Genomic DNA, 20,512 nt, shown 5'->3' with positions numbered 1-20,512 from the left:
CTCATATCATTCCTAATTTTGATGTTATTTTGAATTAAGGAGGCTTAAAACATAACACCCATATAGTCAGAAAATAAACTCTATAAACGCATAATAGGAACGACCCAATAAGCAAGACAGAGGTATAAAAAGGCTCTGATACCAAATGTAAAATATACAGGTATTGATCTAAACATGCAAATCAATTTAAATGGCATATTCAGATCAAACAGTGGAAATTAAATATTACGAGCATACCTCCAGCCATTGCAAATGGAATGCGAAGCGGTGCATACACGAACCTAAAGGCAGTTTTGTTCTTCCAGGCCCTTACTCGCTCTGAATAGATGGTGTATTTTTTCTGAATAGAGAAGTGGGTTTTGTGATACAAAACTGAGAGCACCTCATTCTATTTATAGAGTCTGTCCACCACAGAGCTCAACCAACTTGTTATCAGAATGTGAGATAGAAGTTATCAGTACGGGAGATAAAGGATGGGTACGTGATTTGTTACTGAAGGTAGTTACAAATATGTTGCAAAGATACGGGTTGAATGTCGATGGAAAATGGACCAGATTCAAAAATAATAAAATTTTCCAAAATAATGTAATGGGAATAAAAATTGGAACGTGGAACGTGGGCTTCCAACAGGGTCATCCACATATTGTAGACCATTATGCATGGAGATGCTCCATATGTGACGAATGCCACCCCTATGTCGCACAGTCATACATTGTGTTGATGCATCAAGAAAGTTGGCAGCAGCAGTAGGCAAGAACTACATTACAATAAAGGAAGTCAAATGTCATAGTAATGTTAATAATAAACAAGGATGACTTCATGATATGCATAACGTCTCACCAATGGTGTATGTTCGGAGATGATAGCATCGGTAACATCCACAGTAAACACATAAGTCCTAGTGGTTGCGGGAGGCCTTCCACATGATTGTGTATGCAGCAGTGGCATAAAAGCCAGATGAAAACTGGCATAATTGTCGGGTGCAACAAAATGGACCAATACACCTTCATGTATGTCGATGTTTCTTCTGAAGTCTTTCAGTCCATCGGCCAAGTAGTATTGCTGACCATTTTTTTTATGCTTTATGAGGTGCCTCGCTCCATTGTATTCGATCTGCACATAAGCAGGGTAATATGGAGCCCATTGCGTATGATAAGCTCTGGGTACCTCAATGTAGTTCTGCAATTTTGCATTTCATTTGGCAATTGTAACTTGGATCATTTATTAAGTACATCAAATTTGATTCATTGTTTTCAGAAAACGTATGACATACTTACCCTATCAACATGAAATACTGCCTAAAATGAGTTTACAATTTTGCATGGCAAGAAACGAGGTGGGGACTGAAATCCAAAAGTTGGCCTAATTAGTTATTGCCGCAAATGGTGTATTTAACATGAATATGATAATGACAACTTACACCAATGGAAATTAACATATAATTTGTCATATACAATGACGAACATGATGCATGCAACTATATTCAAGATTGGCATATATAAAGCAAAATACGAAGAAAGTAAATGTGGAACGACTTACAGGACTGGACGCGGTGGACGCCTCACTCCTCATGATGTGTTAAGAGTGGCGTCTGCTTCTGGGCAACAATAGTTGAAACAAAACAAAGGTTAAAGGTTGTGTGTGACACAAAAAGCTGCAAACAAGGAAGCCTAATTCCGAATAAAACATATTGTAAACAATAATGCACAACTGCAATGGTATTGGAAGCGAAAAACGTATATATTTCTGTTTCGTTAAGGGTTGCAAAAATGACGATGAAAATTGCAACAGAAATAGAAAAGATATGTATGTATTTGTGTTTCGGTAAGGGTTGCAAAAATGAGGTGGCAAAACGTGCAAAACGTGATGAGGAAGCAACAAATAACCAACAAATGAGACAAAGACAAACAAAATATTGGTTATCTAGACGGTATGGAGTGGATGAAATCATATAAACCAAAGGTATTGGACACGATATACACGGCAAACAGACGAAAATATATTTGTATCCATTACTGTTTCCAAAACGGAAGGAAAATCGTCGGTATTGGACACGATATACACGCTAAACACAACATACCAAACATGCACAAAGTAACGGGAAAACGAAGTTAAACCAAAATGAAGACACCAATGCAACCAGAAACTCATTACGATACGAAAGCATAGTGACAAACATGAACCTCTAATTACGTTTTGGAATTTTCGATGAGGACGAAGATGAAATGGCTGAAACCTGAACTTCGTCACAGGAGGTAATTGGAAACGGGGGAAAGTTCAAAAGCCAAAATGCACAAACAAGCAAAATTTGAAAATCAATCACTGAGTTGAACATCGCAATAAATGACCTTGGAAAGCTAAACGTACGGTTCACTATAGGGTCACGTCAGTAAAATACAAAATGAATAAATGCACCAGCAGTGACGTGCATCAGAACGACATTGTGACGATGGGTATTTTGGACTTTTCACACAAAAACAAGGACAACTTTATTTACCAAACGTGTTCATTTGCACTTTAAAATCCACCAATGATGACGGAACTGAAGAGCCGACACTTTGAAGTCATGATTTGATGCCTTCCAATCTAAAAAGCCATGTTAATTGATTAGGGTCGTCTTCATTTGGAGGGCTTTTAATTATGGACGCGTGCTCCTTCGTTTTTCAATGCATTTCGCAATTAATGAAACAGGACGAAAGGGTAAGGCTTCAGTAAAAAGATTTAGCCAAATCTGTCCGACATGATATAAGACTCATGGGTTCCATTTTTAACCACTTCATATGGTTAAAAAATATAAAATACCAAACGTTGTTAGCGTCAACCATAATGGACCCACGTTTGACAGGTCACAACATCAACATCAACGGTCGAAAGCTTGTTATTGTGCTCCATCATTTGAACACGTAGAAAAAACATTTTTCATGTTTTTTTCACGCGAATAATATTGTCAATTAATTTTCGTGAATGTATTCGTCGGGCCTATATTATACTATTTCATATTTAACAATGCATTATATTTATTTGAACCACAAAATATATTTTGTGTATATTTATGAAACACAACACTTGTAGTTATATACGCCATTTATTATTAGGAAGGTATAGGTAATTGTGGGATTGTAGTTATATTCGTAAAATATATTAATTTGTTTACTACATTTGTATAATTATAATTATTTGTGGTTATATTATTATAATTGGAACCTAAATTAAAAATTAAAAGGTAAATACTTTAACATTACCAACTATGATCAAATAAGCCTAATGCGAAATTGGTCAACTTTGAATAAAGCATAATTACTTAAGTAGACGTAAACCCTAATTTATGAACTAAATATATACGATAAAATGTAAAATAGACATAAACTCTAATTGGTAAAACAACACATAAAAGCATAATTACTTAAATTGACATAAACTATATTTTCTGAAGTACCCCTAAATACGGTTGGGAATATGGCAGGCCAGGCCACGCATTAAAAGGGTTAAGCGTACCCAATGATGAATTTTGTTGCCCTCAACCTGGCCTATAGCCTATCAAAGGTCGTGTGTTATGTTCAATGCAATGACACATATATGTTGGTAAAAAAAATAGTCACAAGTATATATACATATATAGAAGTATGTTTATCAGCTTTATAAGACTTTTAATAAGCCTAAGGCTGATGTATGTAATTCTATAGGCTTTTTAAAAAGCCCTAGCCTAACATTTTTATTAAGTAGGCTAGTCGAGGCCAGATGTACGGCGGCCTGCAATATTCCCAGTCCCACCCGTACACACTATTTTGGAAAATGCATGTCGAATAACCCTAATTAGTAATGGGTCAAGTAACATTAGACACAATTGATTGCACTACACAAAAACACTAATTAGTCAAATACGTGTATACCTACATTTGTCAAGTAACTATATAATGCGTCGAATCTCGCTAAACCCTATTTACTGAAGTAATCGTCAAACTAAATTCGTTAAATAAACCTAAAGTTTAATGGGTTTTGTAACAATAAAGCCTAATTACTTAAGTACACATAAAACCAAATTAATCATAATTAAAGTCTTACTTCTTTATAGGAATGGAAGGTATGGACTAGTAATGTGTAATCAAACTTTGCGAGTTTCAACCAAAAATATTAATTGTACCCAAAAAATAATATAAGTATATATTGGTACCCAGAAAATAATATAACTATATATAGATATATATAGGCCGGTATACTAGGCTTATAAGGATTTTTAATAAGCCTAAGCCTGGTGTATTTACTTTAATAGGGTTTTTAAAAAGACTGAGCCTAACCTTTTAATTAAACTGCGTAGTCCAGACCTGCCTTCATGTAGGCCAGGTCGGCCTGGCCTATTCTCACCCCTAACTTAGGGATTCTACACAAAATAGTACATTTCGTCAGAAATTCCAAAACAAATACCTACTTCTATATATATTCTATTGAACAATACAGTCACATAAGCAAATTTAACATTAAATAAAAAAAACAAACATTGTTGTGAATATAACGACTAAAAATGATACTTAATATAATAATATGTTAACAATTTAATATAGTACTTTTGATTTATTAAAGCACTAAAATTATTTGTAGCCACATGATCCACTTAAGTTCGAAAACATTATTCTATAAAGGTACCTACATCTTTATTTAACTTGTTCCACATTGGTAAAATGTTAGGCTTCGAATGCATTATTTGGTACATATTCATTAAATTCTATATCAAGACTTGGTTGTTGAGGGATCCTTATAGTTTGTTTTATAATTCAATATGGATGATTTCATTATGTATTAATTACAACAATTAATCATACAACACGAACACTAGGGTGCAAAAAGGAAACTACTTTCTCACCCATCGTGTGTTGGAAAAAAAGAAGAAAGAATGGGACAACAATGATGTACAACGTCAGATGTAGCTATAAAAAAATGAATGCACGGGATTTGTTGATGTCTACCGGCTTGGGGGCTATCGTTAAAAAATCAAGAGATTGAAATGTTTTATTGGTGTAGTGGCGAATGTGTGTTATTTGTTTCGTAGGGACGGGTTCCATCCAGCTGCAATGCTTTGTTCTGTCTTTATTTTTTTAAGGTTGTTTTTGTTAACAAAAATGGAACACCAAAAATTATTTTAACATACAAGTCAACACGGATATTTTTAGGTTGTTTTTGCATCTAATGAAAATAATTACGAATGATGATGTTTCTTTAAGACATAAATACATTTTCACTTAACAATAGTCAAATAATTAAATATCATACTTAACAAATTTGTACTTTATATATAATTTAATGGATTTATAAAATATCAAGTAAAATTATTTGAAATGAATTTATGAATTTATAATAATTTAAGACATTCTATGGAATTCTACGAAATACTTCAAATAATTTAAGACATTCTATGGAATTTTACTACCATAATTAAAATGATCATAAATAATGCATTATTAACCATCAAACTTAAGGCCAAAAGCATCAACATTAATGTTGTTAACCAACACGAATTTCAAATACAAGAATTCATATTCAACGATATTTTTTTACAAGCCACGTACCCCACATCTCCCGTTACCACAAAAATAATAGTTGTCAACACAATACGACTACGGTAAATATAACCCGTCTAAGCCATTAACAATGTCCAACTTTGCCTTTAAATATTTCAGGACATCATATACACAAATTGAATTTTTGGGTATTACCCAAGTAACAAATAATGACAAAAATGGAAAATATGAATAAAAATTACATAACAAATTTGGTTTCCTGGAAATCGTTTCCTATGATAAGTTTGTCCCTTAAATCACTCTAATAACCCCAACCATTGGTTGCTTCGTATGTTGGATTTTCTTTCCTTCAAAATTGCCTTTTGCTCCTTTGATTGTTACCCTCACGCAAACACCACGTTTTACTAACCACTTCATTTAGCTTTCACTATATATATATATATATATATATATATATATATATATATATATATATATATATATATATATATATATATATATGTTAGAACAAAGGAGACAATGAGTGAAAGTTTGAAAAAAAAAAGCTTCAAGTCCCACATCGCTCAGAGTAAACACTTGAATAGTGTTTCACTCCCTATATATAGAGAGTCCCTTTCTTCATTTTTTCTTGTCCCAGTTGAGAAGCATTTCCTTAACTTTTCTTTCTCCCTCCCAAATCCCAGTCAATGCATTTTGGCAAACTTCTCCCTCTTTCTTTCTGTCGCACTAAATTTCCGGTTGGCTATTAGAGTGACTTTTCAAGTCATATTTTCAGTTGGCTATTAGAGTGACTTTTCAAGTCATATTTTTAGGTGGCTTTAGAGTGACTTTTCAAGTCATACAAGAGGGTGTAATTCTAGAAAGGTTCCCTCAATGCAATGGGAATCTTATACAGTGATCTAGGCTGTTTTATCCTGGGGACTTCGTGGTTGATAGTCTGCTTGCACAATTTTTGGCAGTGCCACGAAACGTCTTAAAGAAAGCGACATTGTCCGTGACTCAACCAGTAATTTTTTCGGTTTGCCATAAATTATTTTTACAACAATTTTAAGACAAGTTTTGGTTCTGCCATGGCTACCGTATGTTGGATCAAGTGGCCTCAGAATAATTAAGAAGGGGGGTTGAATTAATTATTCCTAAACCTTTACTAATTAAAAATTTACTCTTCTAAGGCTTTTACTATGTTGTTAAGTGAATAAGGAGTAGAAGAGAAACTTAACCAAAAGTAAAAGCGGAAATTAAAGTGCACAACGGAAATTAAAAGAGTAGGGAAGAAGGAGACAAACACACAAGAGTTTTTATACTGGTTCGGCAACAACCCGTGCCTACATCCAGTCCCCAAGCGACCTACGGTCCTTGAGATTTCTTTTCAACCTTGTAAAAATCCTTTTACAAGTAAAGATCCACAACGGATGTACCCTCCCTTGTTCTCTTTGAAAACCTAGTGGATGTACCCTCCACTAGAACTGATCCTCAAGAGATGTACCCTCTCTTGTTCTCAGTCAAACCCAAGTAGATGTACCCTCTACTTGTACCACAAAGGATGTACCCTCCAATGTGTTAAGACAAAGTTCTCAGGCGGTTAAACCTTTGAAACTTTGTGAATGGGGATACAAAAAAATTCTCAGGCAGTTAGTCCTTCGAAATCTTTTGTATATGGGAAAAGGAAGAATCAAAAGAATTCTCAGACTGTGTCGTTTTGAATTCTTTGACAAGGGAGAAGGGAGACACAAAAGAATTCAAGCGGTTAGTCCTTTGTTCTTTTGGAAATGGGAGAAGAGAGACACAAAAAGAATTCAGGCGGTTAGTCCTTGGCGAATTCTTTTTGGCAAAGGGAGAAGAGAATGAAAAGGATGAATAGCACAAGTTTTCAAGGTTTGGAAAACCAGAAAACTTTGGAAATCTTTTTGGCAAAAAGAAGAAGAAGAAGAAGTTCAAAGAGACTCAGAAATCAATGTGGAAAAAATGCTTGTGTAAAGAATGAATTGGAAAAGACAAATGTATAGATTGATAGATTGGATTGATTGAAAATGCAAAACAAAGCCTTTCTTTTATAGACTCTTCATGTCTGGTCAAAAGAACCATTTAGAAGAGTTATGACTTTTAGAAAAACTTAAAACCAATTTGAAAAATTCAAAAACCATTTGAAGAGTTACATCTTTTGATTTATTCAGAAACAATCACTGGTAATCGATTACACAAAGCTTTTTTGTGAAAGAATGTGACTCTTCACATTTGAATTTGAATTTCAACGTTCAAGCACACTGATAATCGATTACCAAAACATTGTAATCGATTAGAGCTTTTTGAAATCAATTGGAACGTTGTAAATTCAGTTGAAAGCTTTTTGAAAACCATTTTGCTTACTGGTAATCGATTACAACAATCTGGTAATCGATTACCAGAAAGTAAAAACTCTTTGGTAAACATGTTTTGAGAAAAATCCGTGTGTTACTCAGTTTTTGAAAAAACTTTTTCATACTTATCTTGATTAAGTCTTCTCTTGATTCTTGAATCTTGAGTCTTGAATCTTGATCTTGATTCTTGGAAGCTTGAACCTTGAATCTTGATTCTTGATTCTTGAAATCAAATTTCCTCTTAAACCTTGAAGTGTTCTTGATTCAATCTTGAACATCTTGAACTCATTCTTTGATTATCATGAATTGACCTTTGAGCTTTTTGTCATCACCTTTGTTATCATCAAAACATCTTTGAATCAATCTTGATTCATCATGAAGCTTTGCTTCTACACCATAGATATTACAGGCTCGAACAACAATGACCTCAACAAACATTTTAGGTTTGAAGGGTATCATTTCAAACGTTGGCAACAAAAGATGATGTTTTCTTTAACTATGAGGAAAGTTGCCTATGTTTTGAACACTGATATTCCAGTGGCACCTGAAGATGCTGAGAAGGAAGTGAAGGATAAAATGACTATGGAATTAGCTCTCTGGAATGAAAATGATTACCTATGCTAGAATTTCATTCTAAATGGGTTTGCCGATGATCTCTATGATTATTATAGGCCATATAAGTTTGCCAAATTAGTTTGGCTGGCTCTGGAAAAAAAGTATGATACTGAGTAGGTTGGGACTAAAAAGTATGTTGTTAGCCACTACCTCAAGTATCAAATGACTGATGACAAATCAGTAGAGTCTCAATCCCATGAGATACAAAAAATTGTTCATGATATCATATCAGAGGGTATGGCTTTGGATGAACAATTTCATGTTGCTATCATTATAGACAAGCTGCCTCCTGGCTGGAAGGATTTCAAAAACCTTCTCAGACACAAGACCAAAGAATTCTCTTTGGAGTCTCTGATCACACGTCTGTGCATTAAGGAAGAGGCACGCAGACAAGATCAGAAAGATGAAGTGTTGGTTGTGTCTCACAACAACACTAAAAGGAAGAACACATGTGCAGTTCTGAAGCATATTGGCAAAAACTTTAAGAATCAGAACTGCAATGTGAACAACACCTCCAACCGCAACAAGAACCCCCCAAGGGTCCAACATGCTAGACAACATCCACCTGCCAAGAATAATCCTGGTGAACCATTCCTCTACTACAATTGTGGCAAACCAGGACATATGGCACGTAAATGCAAAAATCCTTCAATGACAGGTGCTCCCCAGGCTAACATGACTCAAGAGCCATACATAACTGTGATAATTGAGATCAATATGATTGGAGGATCAAATGGATGGTGGGTAGACACTGGCGCCTCCCTCCATGTTTGCTATGATCGTGCTATGTTTAAAACATACCCGAATGTTGAAAATAAGAAAGTACTTCTGGGTGATTCCCACACCACTACTGCTGCTGGAACTGGAGATGTTGAACTGAAGTTTACCTCTGGAAAGACTTTGATCCTCAAAGATGTGATGCATACTCCATAGATGAGAAAGAATCTGGTTTCTGGTTTTCTTTTAAACAAGGCTGGGTTTACTCAGACCATAGGTGCAGATTTATTTACTTTGACCAAGAATGGGGTATTTGTAGGGAAAGGGTACGCCACTGATGGCATGTTCAAATTGAATCTTGATATTAATAAAGTTTCTCCTTCTGCTTACATGCTATGTGATTTTAATATCTGGCATTCCAGACTTTGTCATATAAATAGTCGTTGCATATCTAGCATGAGTAACTTAGGTTTTATTCCAAAGCTATCTTCAAATCACTTTGAAAAATGTGTTTTTTGCAGTCAATCTAAAATAACTAAGAAATCACATAAATCAGTAGTTAAAGAATCTGAGCCATTGGATTTAATTCATTCTGATATATGTGAATTTGATGGAACGTTGACCAGAAATGGAAAACAATATTTTATCACTTTTATTGATGACTGCTCTGATTATACGTATGTATATCTTATGAAAAATAAAAGTGAAGCGCTTGACATGTTTAAGTTATATGTAACAGAAATTGAAAATCAATTCAATAAAAAAATTAAGAAACTTCGAAGTGATAGAGGCACAGAGTATGATTCTAGTTTGTTTAATGAGTTTTATAATTTGCATGGAATCATACATGAGACGACTGCTCCATATTCACCTGAAATGAACGGTAAAGCTGAAAGAAAGAATGGAACTTTTACAAAATTAGTTGTAGCTACTACGTTGAGTTCTAGTGCAACATCTTTTTGGTGGGGCGAAATTTTATTAACTGTTTGTTATGTGCTAAATAGAATCCCCAAATCAAAAAGCAAGACATCTCCCTATGAGATATTAATGAAAAGACAACCAAATTTGTCCTATTTGAGAACTTAAGGATGTTTGGCCTATGTAAGGATCCTAGACCCCAAGAGGGTTAAACTCGCAAGTAGAGCCTATGAATGAGTGTTCATTGGTTATGTTATTAATAGCAAAGTGTATAGGTTTTATGACCTAAACGCAAAAGTGATCATAGAGTCAAATGATGCTGATTTTTATGAAAATAAATTTCCTTTTAAATTAAGGAATAGTGGGGGTACTTCATCTAGTCACCTTCCTGCTATTAGTAGTGAAAATCTTGCACAACTAGAACCAGAAATAGAGCCTCGAAGAGGTAAGAGAGCAAGAATTGCTAAATACTATGGGCCCGATTATATGGCCTATACATTAGAGGAGGATCCATCAAACCTCCAAGAAGCTTTGTCTTCTTTGGATGCTGACTTGTGGCAAGAAGCCATTAATGATGAGATGGATTCTTTAGAATCTAACAAGACCTGGCATTTAGTAAACTTGCCTCCTGGTTGCAAACCAATTGGTTGTAAATGGATCTTGAAAAAGAAACTAAAACCTAATGGTACTGTGGATAAATAAAAGGCTCGCCTTGTAACCAAGGGTTTTAGGCAAAGAGAGAATGTGGATTTCTTCGACACCTTTTCACCAGTCACTAGAATAACATCTATTTGGGTGCTAATATCTCTTGCTGCTATTCACAGTCTAGTGGTACACCAAATGGATATTAAAACTGCTTTTTAAAATGGTGAATTGGAAGAGGAAATCTATATGGAGCAACCTGAAGGGTTTGTGATTCATGGATAAGAAGATAAAGTCTACAAGTTAGATAAATCTTTGTATGGTCTAAAACAAGCACCTAAGCAGTGGGGTGAAAAGTTTGATAACTTAATAGTCTCGAATGAGTTTAAGGTGAATGAAAGTGACAAATGCATTTACTACAAATCTGTAAATAATATTTGCACTATTATATGTCTATATGTCGATGACCTTCTCACATTTGGTTCAAATATTCATGTAGTGAACGATGTGAAATCATTGTTGTGTAACAATGTTGATATGAAAGACCTCGAAGAAGCAAGTGTAATCCTTGGTATTAAGATTACCAGGTCAAAATAGGGAATTTCTCTGGATCAATCTCACTACATTGAGAAAATCTTAAAGAAATATGACTACTTTGACTGTAAACCTGCTAGTACACCATATGATCCAAGTGTGAAACTGTTTAAGAACACTGGTGAAGGTATACGACAAACTGAGTACTCAAGTATCATTGGCAGCCTTAGGTATGCCACTGATTGTACTACACCCGACATAGCCTATATTGCGGGATTATTATGCAGGTTTACCAGTAGACCTAGTATGGAGCATTGACATGCTATTGAAAGGGTAATGAGGTACCTTAAAAGAACCATAAACCTTGGATTACATTATAAAAGGTTTCCCGCTGTACTTGAAGGATACAGCGATGCAGATTGGAACACTCTTTCAAATGATTCTAAAGCAACCAGCGGCTATATATTTAGCATAGCTGGTGGAGCTGTTTCTTGGAAGTCAAAGAAACAGACTATCTTAGCTCAGTCCACTATGGAATTTGAGATAATAGCACTAGCAACTGCTAGTGAGGAAGCAAGTTGGCTGAGAAGCTTACTTGCAGAGATTCCTTTATAGGAAAGACCGATACCAGTTGTGTTGATCCATTGCGATAGTACCGCGGCTATTGCAAAAATTGAGAGCCGTTATTACAATGGTAAGAAATGACAGATACGTTGTAAGCACATCACTGTTAGAGAATTACTCTCAACATGAGCTAATAGAGTGGATCACGTACGCACTGATGATAATTTTGCAAATCCTTTGACGAAAGGATTAGCTAGAGAAAAAGTCCATAACACTTCTAAAAGAATGGGACTATTGCCCTTACTGCGATGATCATTCATGATGGTAACCCGACCTAAATGACTGGAGATCCCAAGAACTAGGTTCAATGGGTAATGACAAGGTATGAAGTGATATGAGATGAACATGCTGTTATAAGTGAAAGCAGCATGATTCCTGAAGTAACAAGAGGATGAGTTATGAAAAAATTCTTAATTCTTAATGAGATCTATACTCTATGTTGAGTGGAGTACCTAGGCTACAAGAGTACTCTTGATAGACTCACCTATGTGAATGTGGAAGTGGGGGCCGCTTCATATGAAATTTTGGGCAAAAATTTCTAGAGTGTTCACTATACCGAGATAGACGTGCATGGCCTTTAACGCACGGGCTTTATAGAATACACTTATGAAAAGGTTGTGTGTGGTTTGATGTCGGAGATAGAGTTCAAGACTTCGAGTCACTCTAGTAAAATTTGAATCTTACTCACTATGCAAAGGTTCAAGTTGTATGACACCTTTGTTTATGCACAATTTTATGAAATCCTCGAAAATCTTATTTTCAAATTTCAAGTGGGGGATTGTTAGAACAAAGGAGATAATGAGTGAAAGTTTGAAAAAAAAAAGAAAAAAAAAAGCTTCTAGTTCCACATCGCTCAGGGTAAACACTTGAATAATGTTTCACTCCCTATATATAGAGAGCCCCTTTCTTCATTTTTTATTGTCCCAATTGAGAAGTATTTCCTCAACTTTTCTTTCTCCCTCCCAAATCTCAGCCGATGCATTTTCGGAAAACTTCCCCCTCTTTCTTTCTGTCGCACTAAATTTTCGGTTGGCTATTAGAGTGACTTTTCAAGTCATATTTTCGGTTGGCTATTAGAGTGACTTTTCAAGTCATATTTTTAGGTGGCTTTAGAGTGACTTTTCAAGTCATACAAGAGGATATAATTCTAGAAAGGTTCCCTCAGTGCAGTGGGAATCTTATACAGTGATATGGGCTGTTTTATCTTGGGGACTTCATGGTTGATAGTCTGCTTGCACAATTTTCGGCAGTGCCACGAAATGTCTTAAAGAAAGTGACATTGTCCGCGACTCAGCCAGTAATTTTTTTGGATTGCCATAAATTATTTTTACAACAAGATATACATACATATATATATATATATATATATATATATATATATATATATATATATATCATTATTATCATTTTACATTACTTTATAAAAAATAAATAGGACACAACATTAGACTCGGTCATGACTCCCTTTGGAAAATTAGCAATATCGTGCCTTTGCAAACCCATTGAAGCCATTGTCCTCGGTTACAATATTTGTGTACGACAATGACAACCTGCCACACTGTCTTTGGCAACCATCATCAACCTTCCGAACTTGATATTCATGGACTGCGACAGGTTGGGGAGACATGAAACACGGTGAGTGTTGTCGTTAAATATGACAAACAGTCAGGTCCTTATACTGCCTTTCTTGGTTGTGTGTCCGATACTACTCAACGTTGCTGCATGTGTACAAGGAATGCACACGATGAGGCTCAAACATCGGTTCGGATGAACGACGAAGCTGGGACACAACATTCTTTGCAGGTACACCATGTTGCATTGAATTGATTTTTTTTAGAAACAGGTGCACAACATTTATCATATGCCGCCACTTTTGATTATGAACTGTTATTGCTTTGAACTTCCCTTAGGTACCATTCGCAACCAATGTGGCTACATTCACTGTGGAAAAGGATAAAGGGTCCTTCGGGATACCTCTGCAGGTGTAACCATGGATGATGTCGTGGGTGCAATAAAGGTGCAACATTCTCCTTCACTTGACAACCTGTTTTATGTTTTAATATGAACTAAATTTGATGACAAAACAAAAAACAACCAAATATGCACTAAATCATAAATGAATGTTATATTATTAGGATTTACACATATTTGACGTTCGCATGAAGCATTTGGCTGAAACGATGGAAAACATGGATAAGCATAACAAAACAAGACTTGATGCCATGGAAAAGACTAACTATACAATGCTGAAGGCCATCTGCAACTTCGTCAAGCAAGACCACAATAAGTCAACCAAAGATGGTATCGAGGATGTAGGAATGAGTGCAACTCAGAATACTTCTCTGAATGATGAAACACTACACTGTCAAAACCCTAAGAAGCCGTTGTCCACCCCGACTGTAAGATGCACCAAAAATGAAGCATATGGGAAATCGAAGCCAAATTTGAAGAATATTGAAACCATTTTCATCCCGGGGGACGGCGATGATGACTTTCCAAGGCCGTTGCCAATGAGAATCAAGGGGAAATTCCTGGGTCAGGAAAATAATACCACATACTCGTCTCCCAAAACAATCAACCTTTCAGGACCCAATGACGTCAACACCACAAATGAGTCCTCCCCACAAGAACCATTTATGAGCAACTACGTTATAGGACTCAGAGCAAAGGTCAAACATTTATTAAGTTGTATTGCCAAAAACTTACATACTAAATATTGCTTATTCCATTTTTTGACGTGCATGTACTCCAAGCCAAAACCAACAAAGACTCCTCAATGGCGCCTAGGAAGTTGTTGTTCCCCCTAGAAAGTTGTCGGACTTCAAAGAAGCCAGAAATTGAGCAGCATTCACAAACTTGGAATGCTCCAAAAATGCAATACATTAAAGGCAGTTCGTCTGGAAACATGAACAACAAAAAGGCAAGCCAGATCTTTCATAGGCCTCGGACTAATTCCACTAGGGGATACACACATACAATTCCTAAGGTCTTTCCAAAAATACCATTTGCATTTAACTATACTCTTGCATAATATTAATATGTTTTACATGTACAGGACATGCCCTGTAGCTTCAAGCCAACTATTGACATGAATCTTACTTTTGAGGAGACATAGGTTTGTGCATATGTCTGCAACCCTAATGTCGACCCGAGGTACGTAGCTGACATTCTACTTATAAAAAATACATAAGTTTTGGTTCGTATATATTGATGGGTATTCTTTAGTTGGAATTGGATTGAAATCCAAATGTTTCTTTTTTTTTCTTTCTTATAATAGTGGGAACGAAATCTTGTATAGGATAGGAAACAAGTTGGGCACATGACAAAACTTTCAGTCGTTGTGTCCCAATAAGCCAGTAAGGGAGGAGGTATATGGTTCTTTCATCCAAAAGTATGCTATTGTATACATGCTAAAAATTAGTCACAAACTTCGAAGTTGTTAAATTTGTTATTGAATTCATTGCAGACAATATTATTCATGGCTTTAAAGGTTGCTTACAGCCAACTTTACCGCACAAGGAGTGTTTGGTGTATGCCACCAGCCTTTGCGGTATAGCATACATTATATGGTTATTGAATACAACACCAAAATTAATTAACCTTTATAATTCATGTAATTCATTCCAAAAACTGTCATTTCAATTTCATTACAGTTGGACGTCATTCATGGAACTGTAGTGGAAACTCTCATTCACCAGTATGGAAATGATTCGATGCCTCCATTCTCGAACTTAAAGCTGGTAAGTAATGTTTGTAAGGAAATTCAACTCATCATTAACCTATACAAAATTTAAATACTTCCAACAAAACTAAAATCATGCTCCCCGATGAAACACACACAAAAATTCATTTGTTATTACAGGGTAAAAAAAATTAATTTTAATTTTTTTTTAGATATGCATACCCATTGTTCAAAATACGGATCATTGGTATCTCATGGTCATAGACATGCATGACAAAAAAAATTTCATCTGGATTGTGACCTCACAAGTGAAATCGCATATGATCGGAAAGATACTATTAAAATCATGGTTTGTTTATATATTTTGAATTTATTATTTATCAAATTAATGACATTTTCATATGTACATTGACTAACAATAACAATAATTATATCAACAAGCCCATGTCATGCTCATTGTTCTGGAAACTATGTTTGCAAGCCATGATTTGCTTTTTGGATTTGATGGAATGGATTGTTGGAATATTGTGGAAGCTAGAGGAATTCCTAATTGTGGATCCAGGTGACTTTTACATACATAACACATTGACTACAAATTCGTGTTATTTTTGACAAATAATGAAATGCAAAATATGTTTATTCGTTAATTGTAGTGAAAAATCGGCATTATGGGTCCTAGAATGGATGCAAATGGAGGAGTCATTTGTTAGTCTGTTGTATGGAGTGGTAACAATGTTGCAAATGTGGTTGAAATTTCTTAACTTTTATTTTATTTCATACGAAAGAAGCCCATATTGGTTTCATGTTGTCCATAATGTACATAATAAATTAAACATTCTAATTTATGACATCAAATTACAGCTAGATGCAAAGGCGGTCAGAATGAAGGTCACAATGATCCTGCTTTTAGGGACACACAAGTAGTACAAGGGAGACTTGATTAGAAATGCAAAGCGCATTTGGCATGACTGTATCCATGCCAAGCATTGAGGATCTGTTTAATTTTTTTAGCATTTTTTGGTTAGCATCGCTATATTTTTTTTTACTATCAACGTTACAAATGTTGAGTGCAATTGCCATCGCTGTATCCATGTTGTAGTACTTATATTTTCCCCTAAAACTCATATATTTCATAAATCAAATTCATTTAAAAATAATTGCCTCAGTCGACATTACATGTATATCAAAATATTAAATTAATTTAACCAACCTCAACATATTACAAACATAAGCAAAATAATATTTAAAACTATTTAAAACATGTACATGCAAAAACAAATCATTTTAAAATATTTATATTATTTTAATTAATAAAGATCAAATGCATGTTTATTTTTATTTTTATTATTATTATTATTATTATTATTATTATTATTATTATTATTATTATTATTATTATTATTATTTATACTTGTTTCTTTAATTTTTTTCATTGTACTGGAATTTAAACAACCAATACATATTAATTTTACAACAAAATTTGGTAGGCATTACCAAAAAAAAAAAAACACTTCAGCTGCCTCCACCACCACAAGTCCACAATTCCCAGGTTCCTTCGTATTCCCCCACCTACATCATTTCGCCAACTACTAACTCACCCACACTTCTCCAAAAAAACACTTCTTCTGCATACTTCCATGCCCTATTCCTTTGGGAAAAAACACTTAAACGGCTGCCACCATGCGTTCAGACTCATCTTCCAACTCAACCGACACAACCATCAATTCAGACTCATTGGCCGAGTCAACTGACACGACCATTAGTTCAGAACCTGCATCTATTACAAGCAAGGCAAGTCTAAAATGAATAACTGACTTACCTTGTCCATTTCTTTTTAATATGTTAATCGAAGTTTTTATGTTGTTAGTACATGGTTAGCTCTTCGTCTTGTCTTCTGCTATTCTGTTATGAATCGAAACTTGTTGCTTAGTTCATCTTTTCAATGCATGCATCCATATGTTTTGACTAATTAATATTATCAACTTTGAGTTCAAAATTTAAAACCAAACAATATATAAATAACTGTTGCAAATTTACTTTTGTTTACCTTTCACTGCCACACTAGAAAAAACAATTTTTTTTCCGGTGTTTCTTCTTTTCTTCGATATTAAATTTGCAATATTCCACTCATGCATGCTGATTAAATCTAATGCACTCCTGCTAGGATCCCTACCATGAAATTCAGATAGCATTATGTTTTTTGTAATTTTTCATTGACCCACATTGAAAGACTGATATAGGTCATATGTAAATTAATTACACTTTAGTTTAATTTACACCAAATATGAATTTCGTTTACCTACACTTTTCTGTTGTTATTCTTCAATTTGTATTCCAATTGAATGTCTCTTTATCGCAGTAGCTTGTCTGCATCAAAACCTTTAACTCCAAAATACGGTTTATAAAACCTGCCAACTTAACAACAAATATAACCATCAACATTTCATCCACAATATTATACGAGCATTTAAGGTTGTAAAAACACTGCTGAAATTTGCAATTTCTTGAGTTCAGACCTATTTGCTTTTACTCATTGCATGATAGCCTGATTAATTTGATTCTATTATTCTCATTGTTCACATATTTTGACATAGTTGGTTATAATTATTGCACTCTATCTCACTGCAGATTCAATATCCATTTAACACAAAACCCTTAATCATGTAATTCACAACACCATTCCACAATGATACGGTTATCTTATAAGCCCAATTTGTTTTTTCTTTTTTATTCTTTGATTCGCATAATCTGATTTACATTTTCTCACTATGGTTTTTTGCAGGACACCATAGAAGTGCCTTCTTTTTACCACCAATAGTGGCCAGTATACCCTTGCTTTGTCCGCTTTAGATATGATGGAACAACGTTCTATATCAGACTAAGACAGCATCAACAGAAAGTCTACTTTGCCGATGGACTAAACCACTTCAGAAAAGATTTAGAAATTTTTGAATCTGTCACCATTAAATTCTTGGCATGCGAAAACAACTCCACTTTTGACCTTTATTTCATCCCCTCACTACAGCACCAGAGCTGCGGAAGGCCACACCTCTTCTCAAGAGAGCGTATTTGGACACTTCAAATTACACAGTCAATGCTTGTTGCACTGGAACCGCTGGTAACCATGAAAACCTGTTCCAACTTCCTTATACAACTTCCTGCTTATATATGACACTATTTTTTCTTCCCTCCACAGACTTCCAAATTGTGCCATGACACATGTTAACGCTTGTGGTAAACACATGACCATTCTGAGAAGAATTGGACCTCCATTACATTTGAATGTTATGGTCCTTGACATTCGAATGAGCCAGAGATATGTTATACAACCATGGTATCAATTCCTCACGGATAGTGATTTCTCACACGGCGATGAGGTCTCTGATCAAGGTCGTACCTGAATCAAATAAACATTAAAAATGCAATATCTAGGAAGTGATCCTAGGTCGTCTCCCAACGAGCAATGGTCAACCAAACATTCATAACAGATAGTAATAAAACAGTAACGAATTAGGGGGGTTGTTTGTTTTTGTAAATTAAACAGCGAGCAAATTTTAATTAGAAAATATCATAATTAAAACATGTTGTTTCCCCTTGATTCACAAGTAAGTCTCTTATCCTAGGTTACGAGAATTTATCCTTTATCAGTTTAACCACTTAATCCAACCCTAAATTAAATTACTAAGCGAAATTTAACATAAGGAAATCATTATGTGATTAAACAACACATACACCAATTAATCATGAACAAAACTGATCATTAAGCATAAACGTAAATTAAGCACAGAGACAATTAATCAAGCACTAAGCATGCATGGGTTAATAACAACAAATACAGAGTAATTGGTGAAGAGGAAAAACTTATCAGAATTCAATAGTAATAATAAAACCTCAAAGAGAGTTGTGCTTGATCCTCAAGAGAAAACAACGCTAGAGACTTAGTCTTCCATTAATCAGTAGAAAACAAAATTGCAGATTGAAGCAGAAAACGAAATTTTATTGTTACGTGAATAGTAAAAACTGGAATTGCAAAACCTAAAATTATTCTTTCTCCCAAAAATGAAAAGGCCCCTCCTAAAACTAAAACCTTGGTGTTGTTATATAGGTTCTCAGCCCCAAAGCTTACAAATCTGTTTTAAGTCCAAGCCCATTAATAAAATAAAATCTGGACAAGATAAGATAAGATTTGATAAAATAAAATAAAATCTAGATGAAATAAAATCTAGATAAGATAAGATAAGATAAAATCTAGATGAAATAATATCTAGATGAGATAAAATCTGGATAAGATAAGATTTGGTAGAATAAAATTGTCTACTCTCTTCAAGTCCAAGCCCAATTTCGGATTCAAGCCCAATTGCTTATAATTCTCCTGGAAGTAAATTAAAAACACAAAATTAATCCAGTAGGCCCAAATGATAAAACTGCATAATTAATTTGACAATTAAGGCTAATCAGTAATTAAAATGGTGACAAAAAGGGTTAAGAAATAGGAGAAAATGATGACACATCAAATCCCCTCACACTTAGCCTTTTGCACTCCTGGGAAAAAAAAAAAACAAAGCAATGGACAAATCCAAAGACAATAAAGAGAAACGAACAAACAACAATTACATATTTCTCAATGAATCTCAAGGAATGAAAAGAATGGGTAACATCCAACACGTAAAGAGTTAAAGAGTCAAGGTCATCATGAAAATCATCCAAGCATCTCAAACATGGCAAGATAGTCAATCAGCTCAAGAATCAAAAGTGATAAAGCCTCACAAGATATGCATTCTATCTCTCAAGTGTCTAGGCTATTGTTTACTCTCAGAGCACCCATGAAAACAAACATCACATAGACTTGGCAAGACTCTAAAATTGACAACCACATCACAAGCACATGCACATGAGGATCAAAAGGTCTT

Source organism: Glycine max, chromosome 13, assembly GCF_000004515.6.
Source record: "Glycine max cultivar Williams 82 chromosome 13, Glycine_max_v4.0, whole genome shotgun sequence".
Taxonomy (NCBI): Eukaryota; Viridiplantae; Streptophyta; class Magnoliopsida; order Fabales; family Fabaceae; genus Glycine; species Glycine max.
This window is presented reverse-complemented; position numbering follows the sequence as displayed.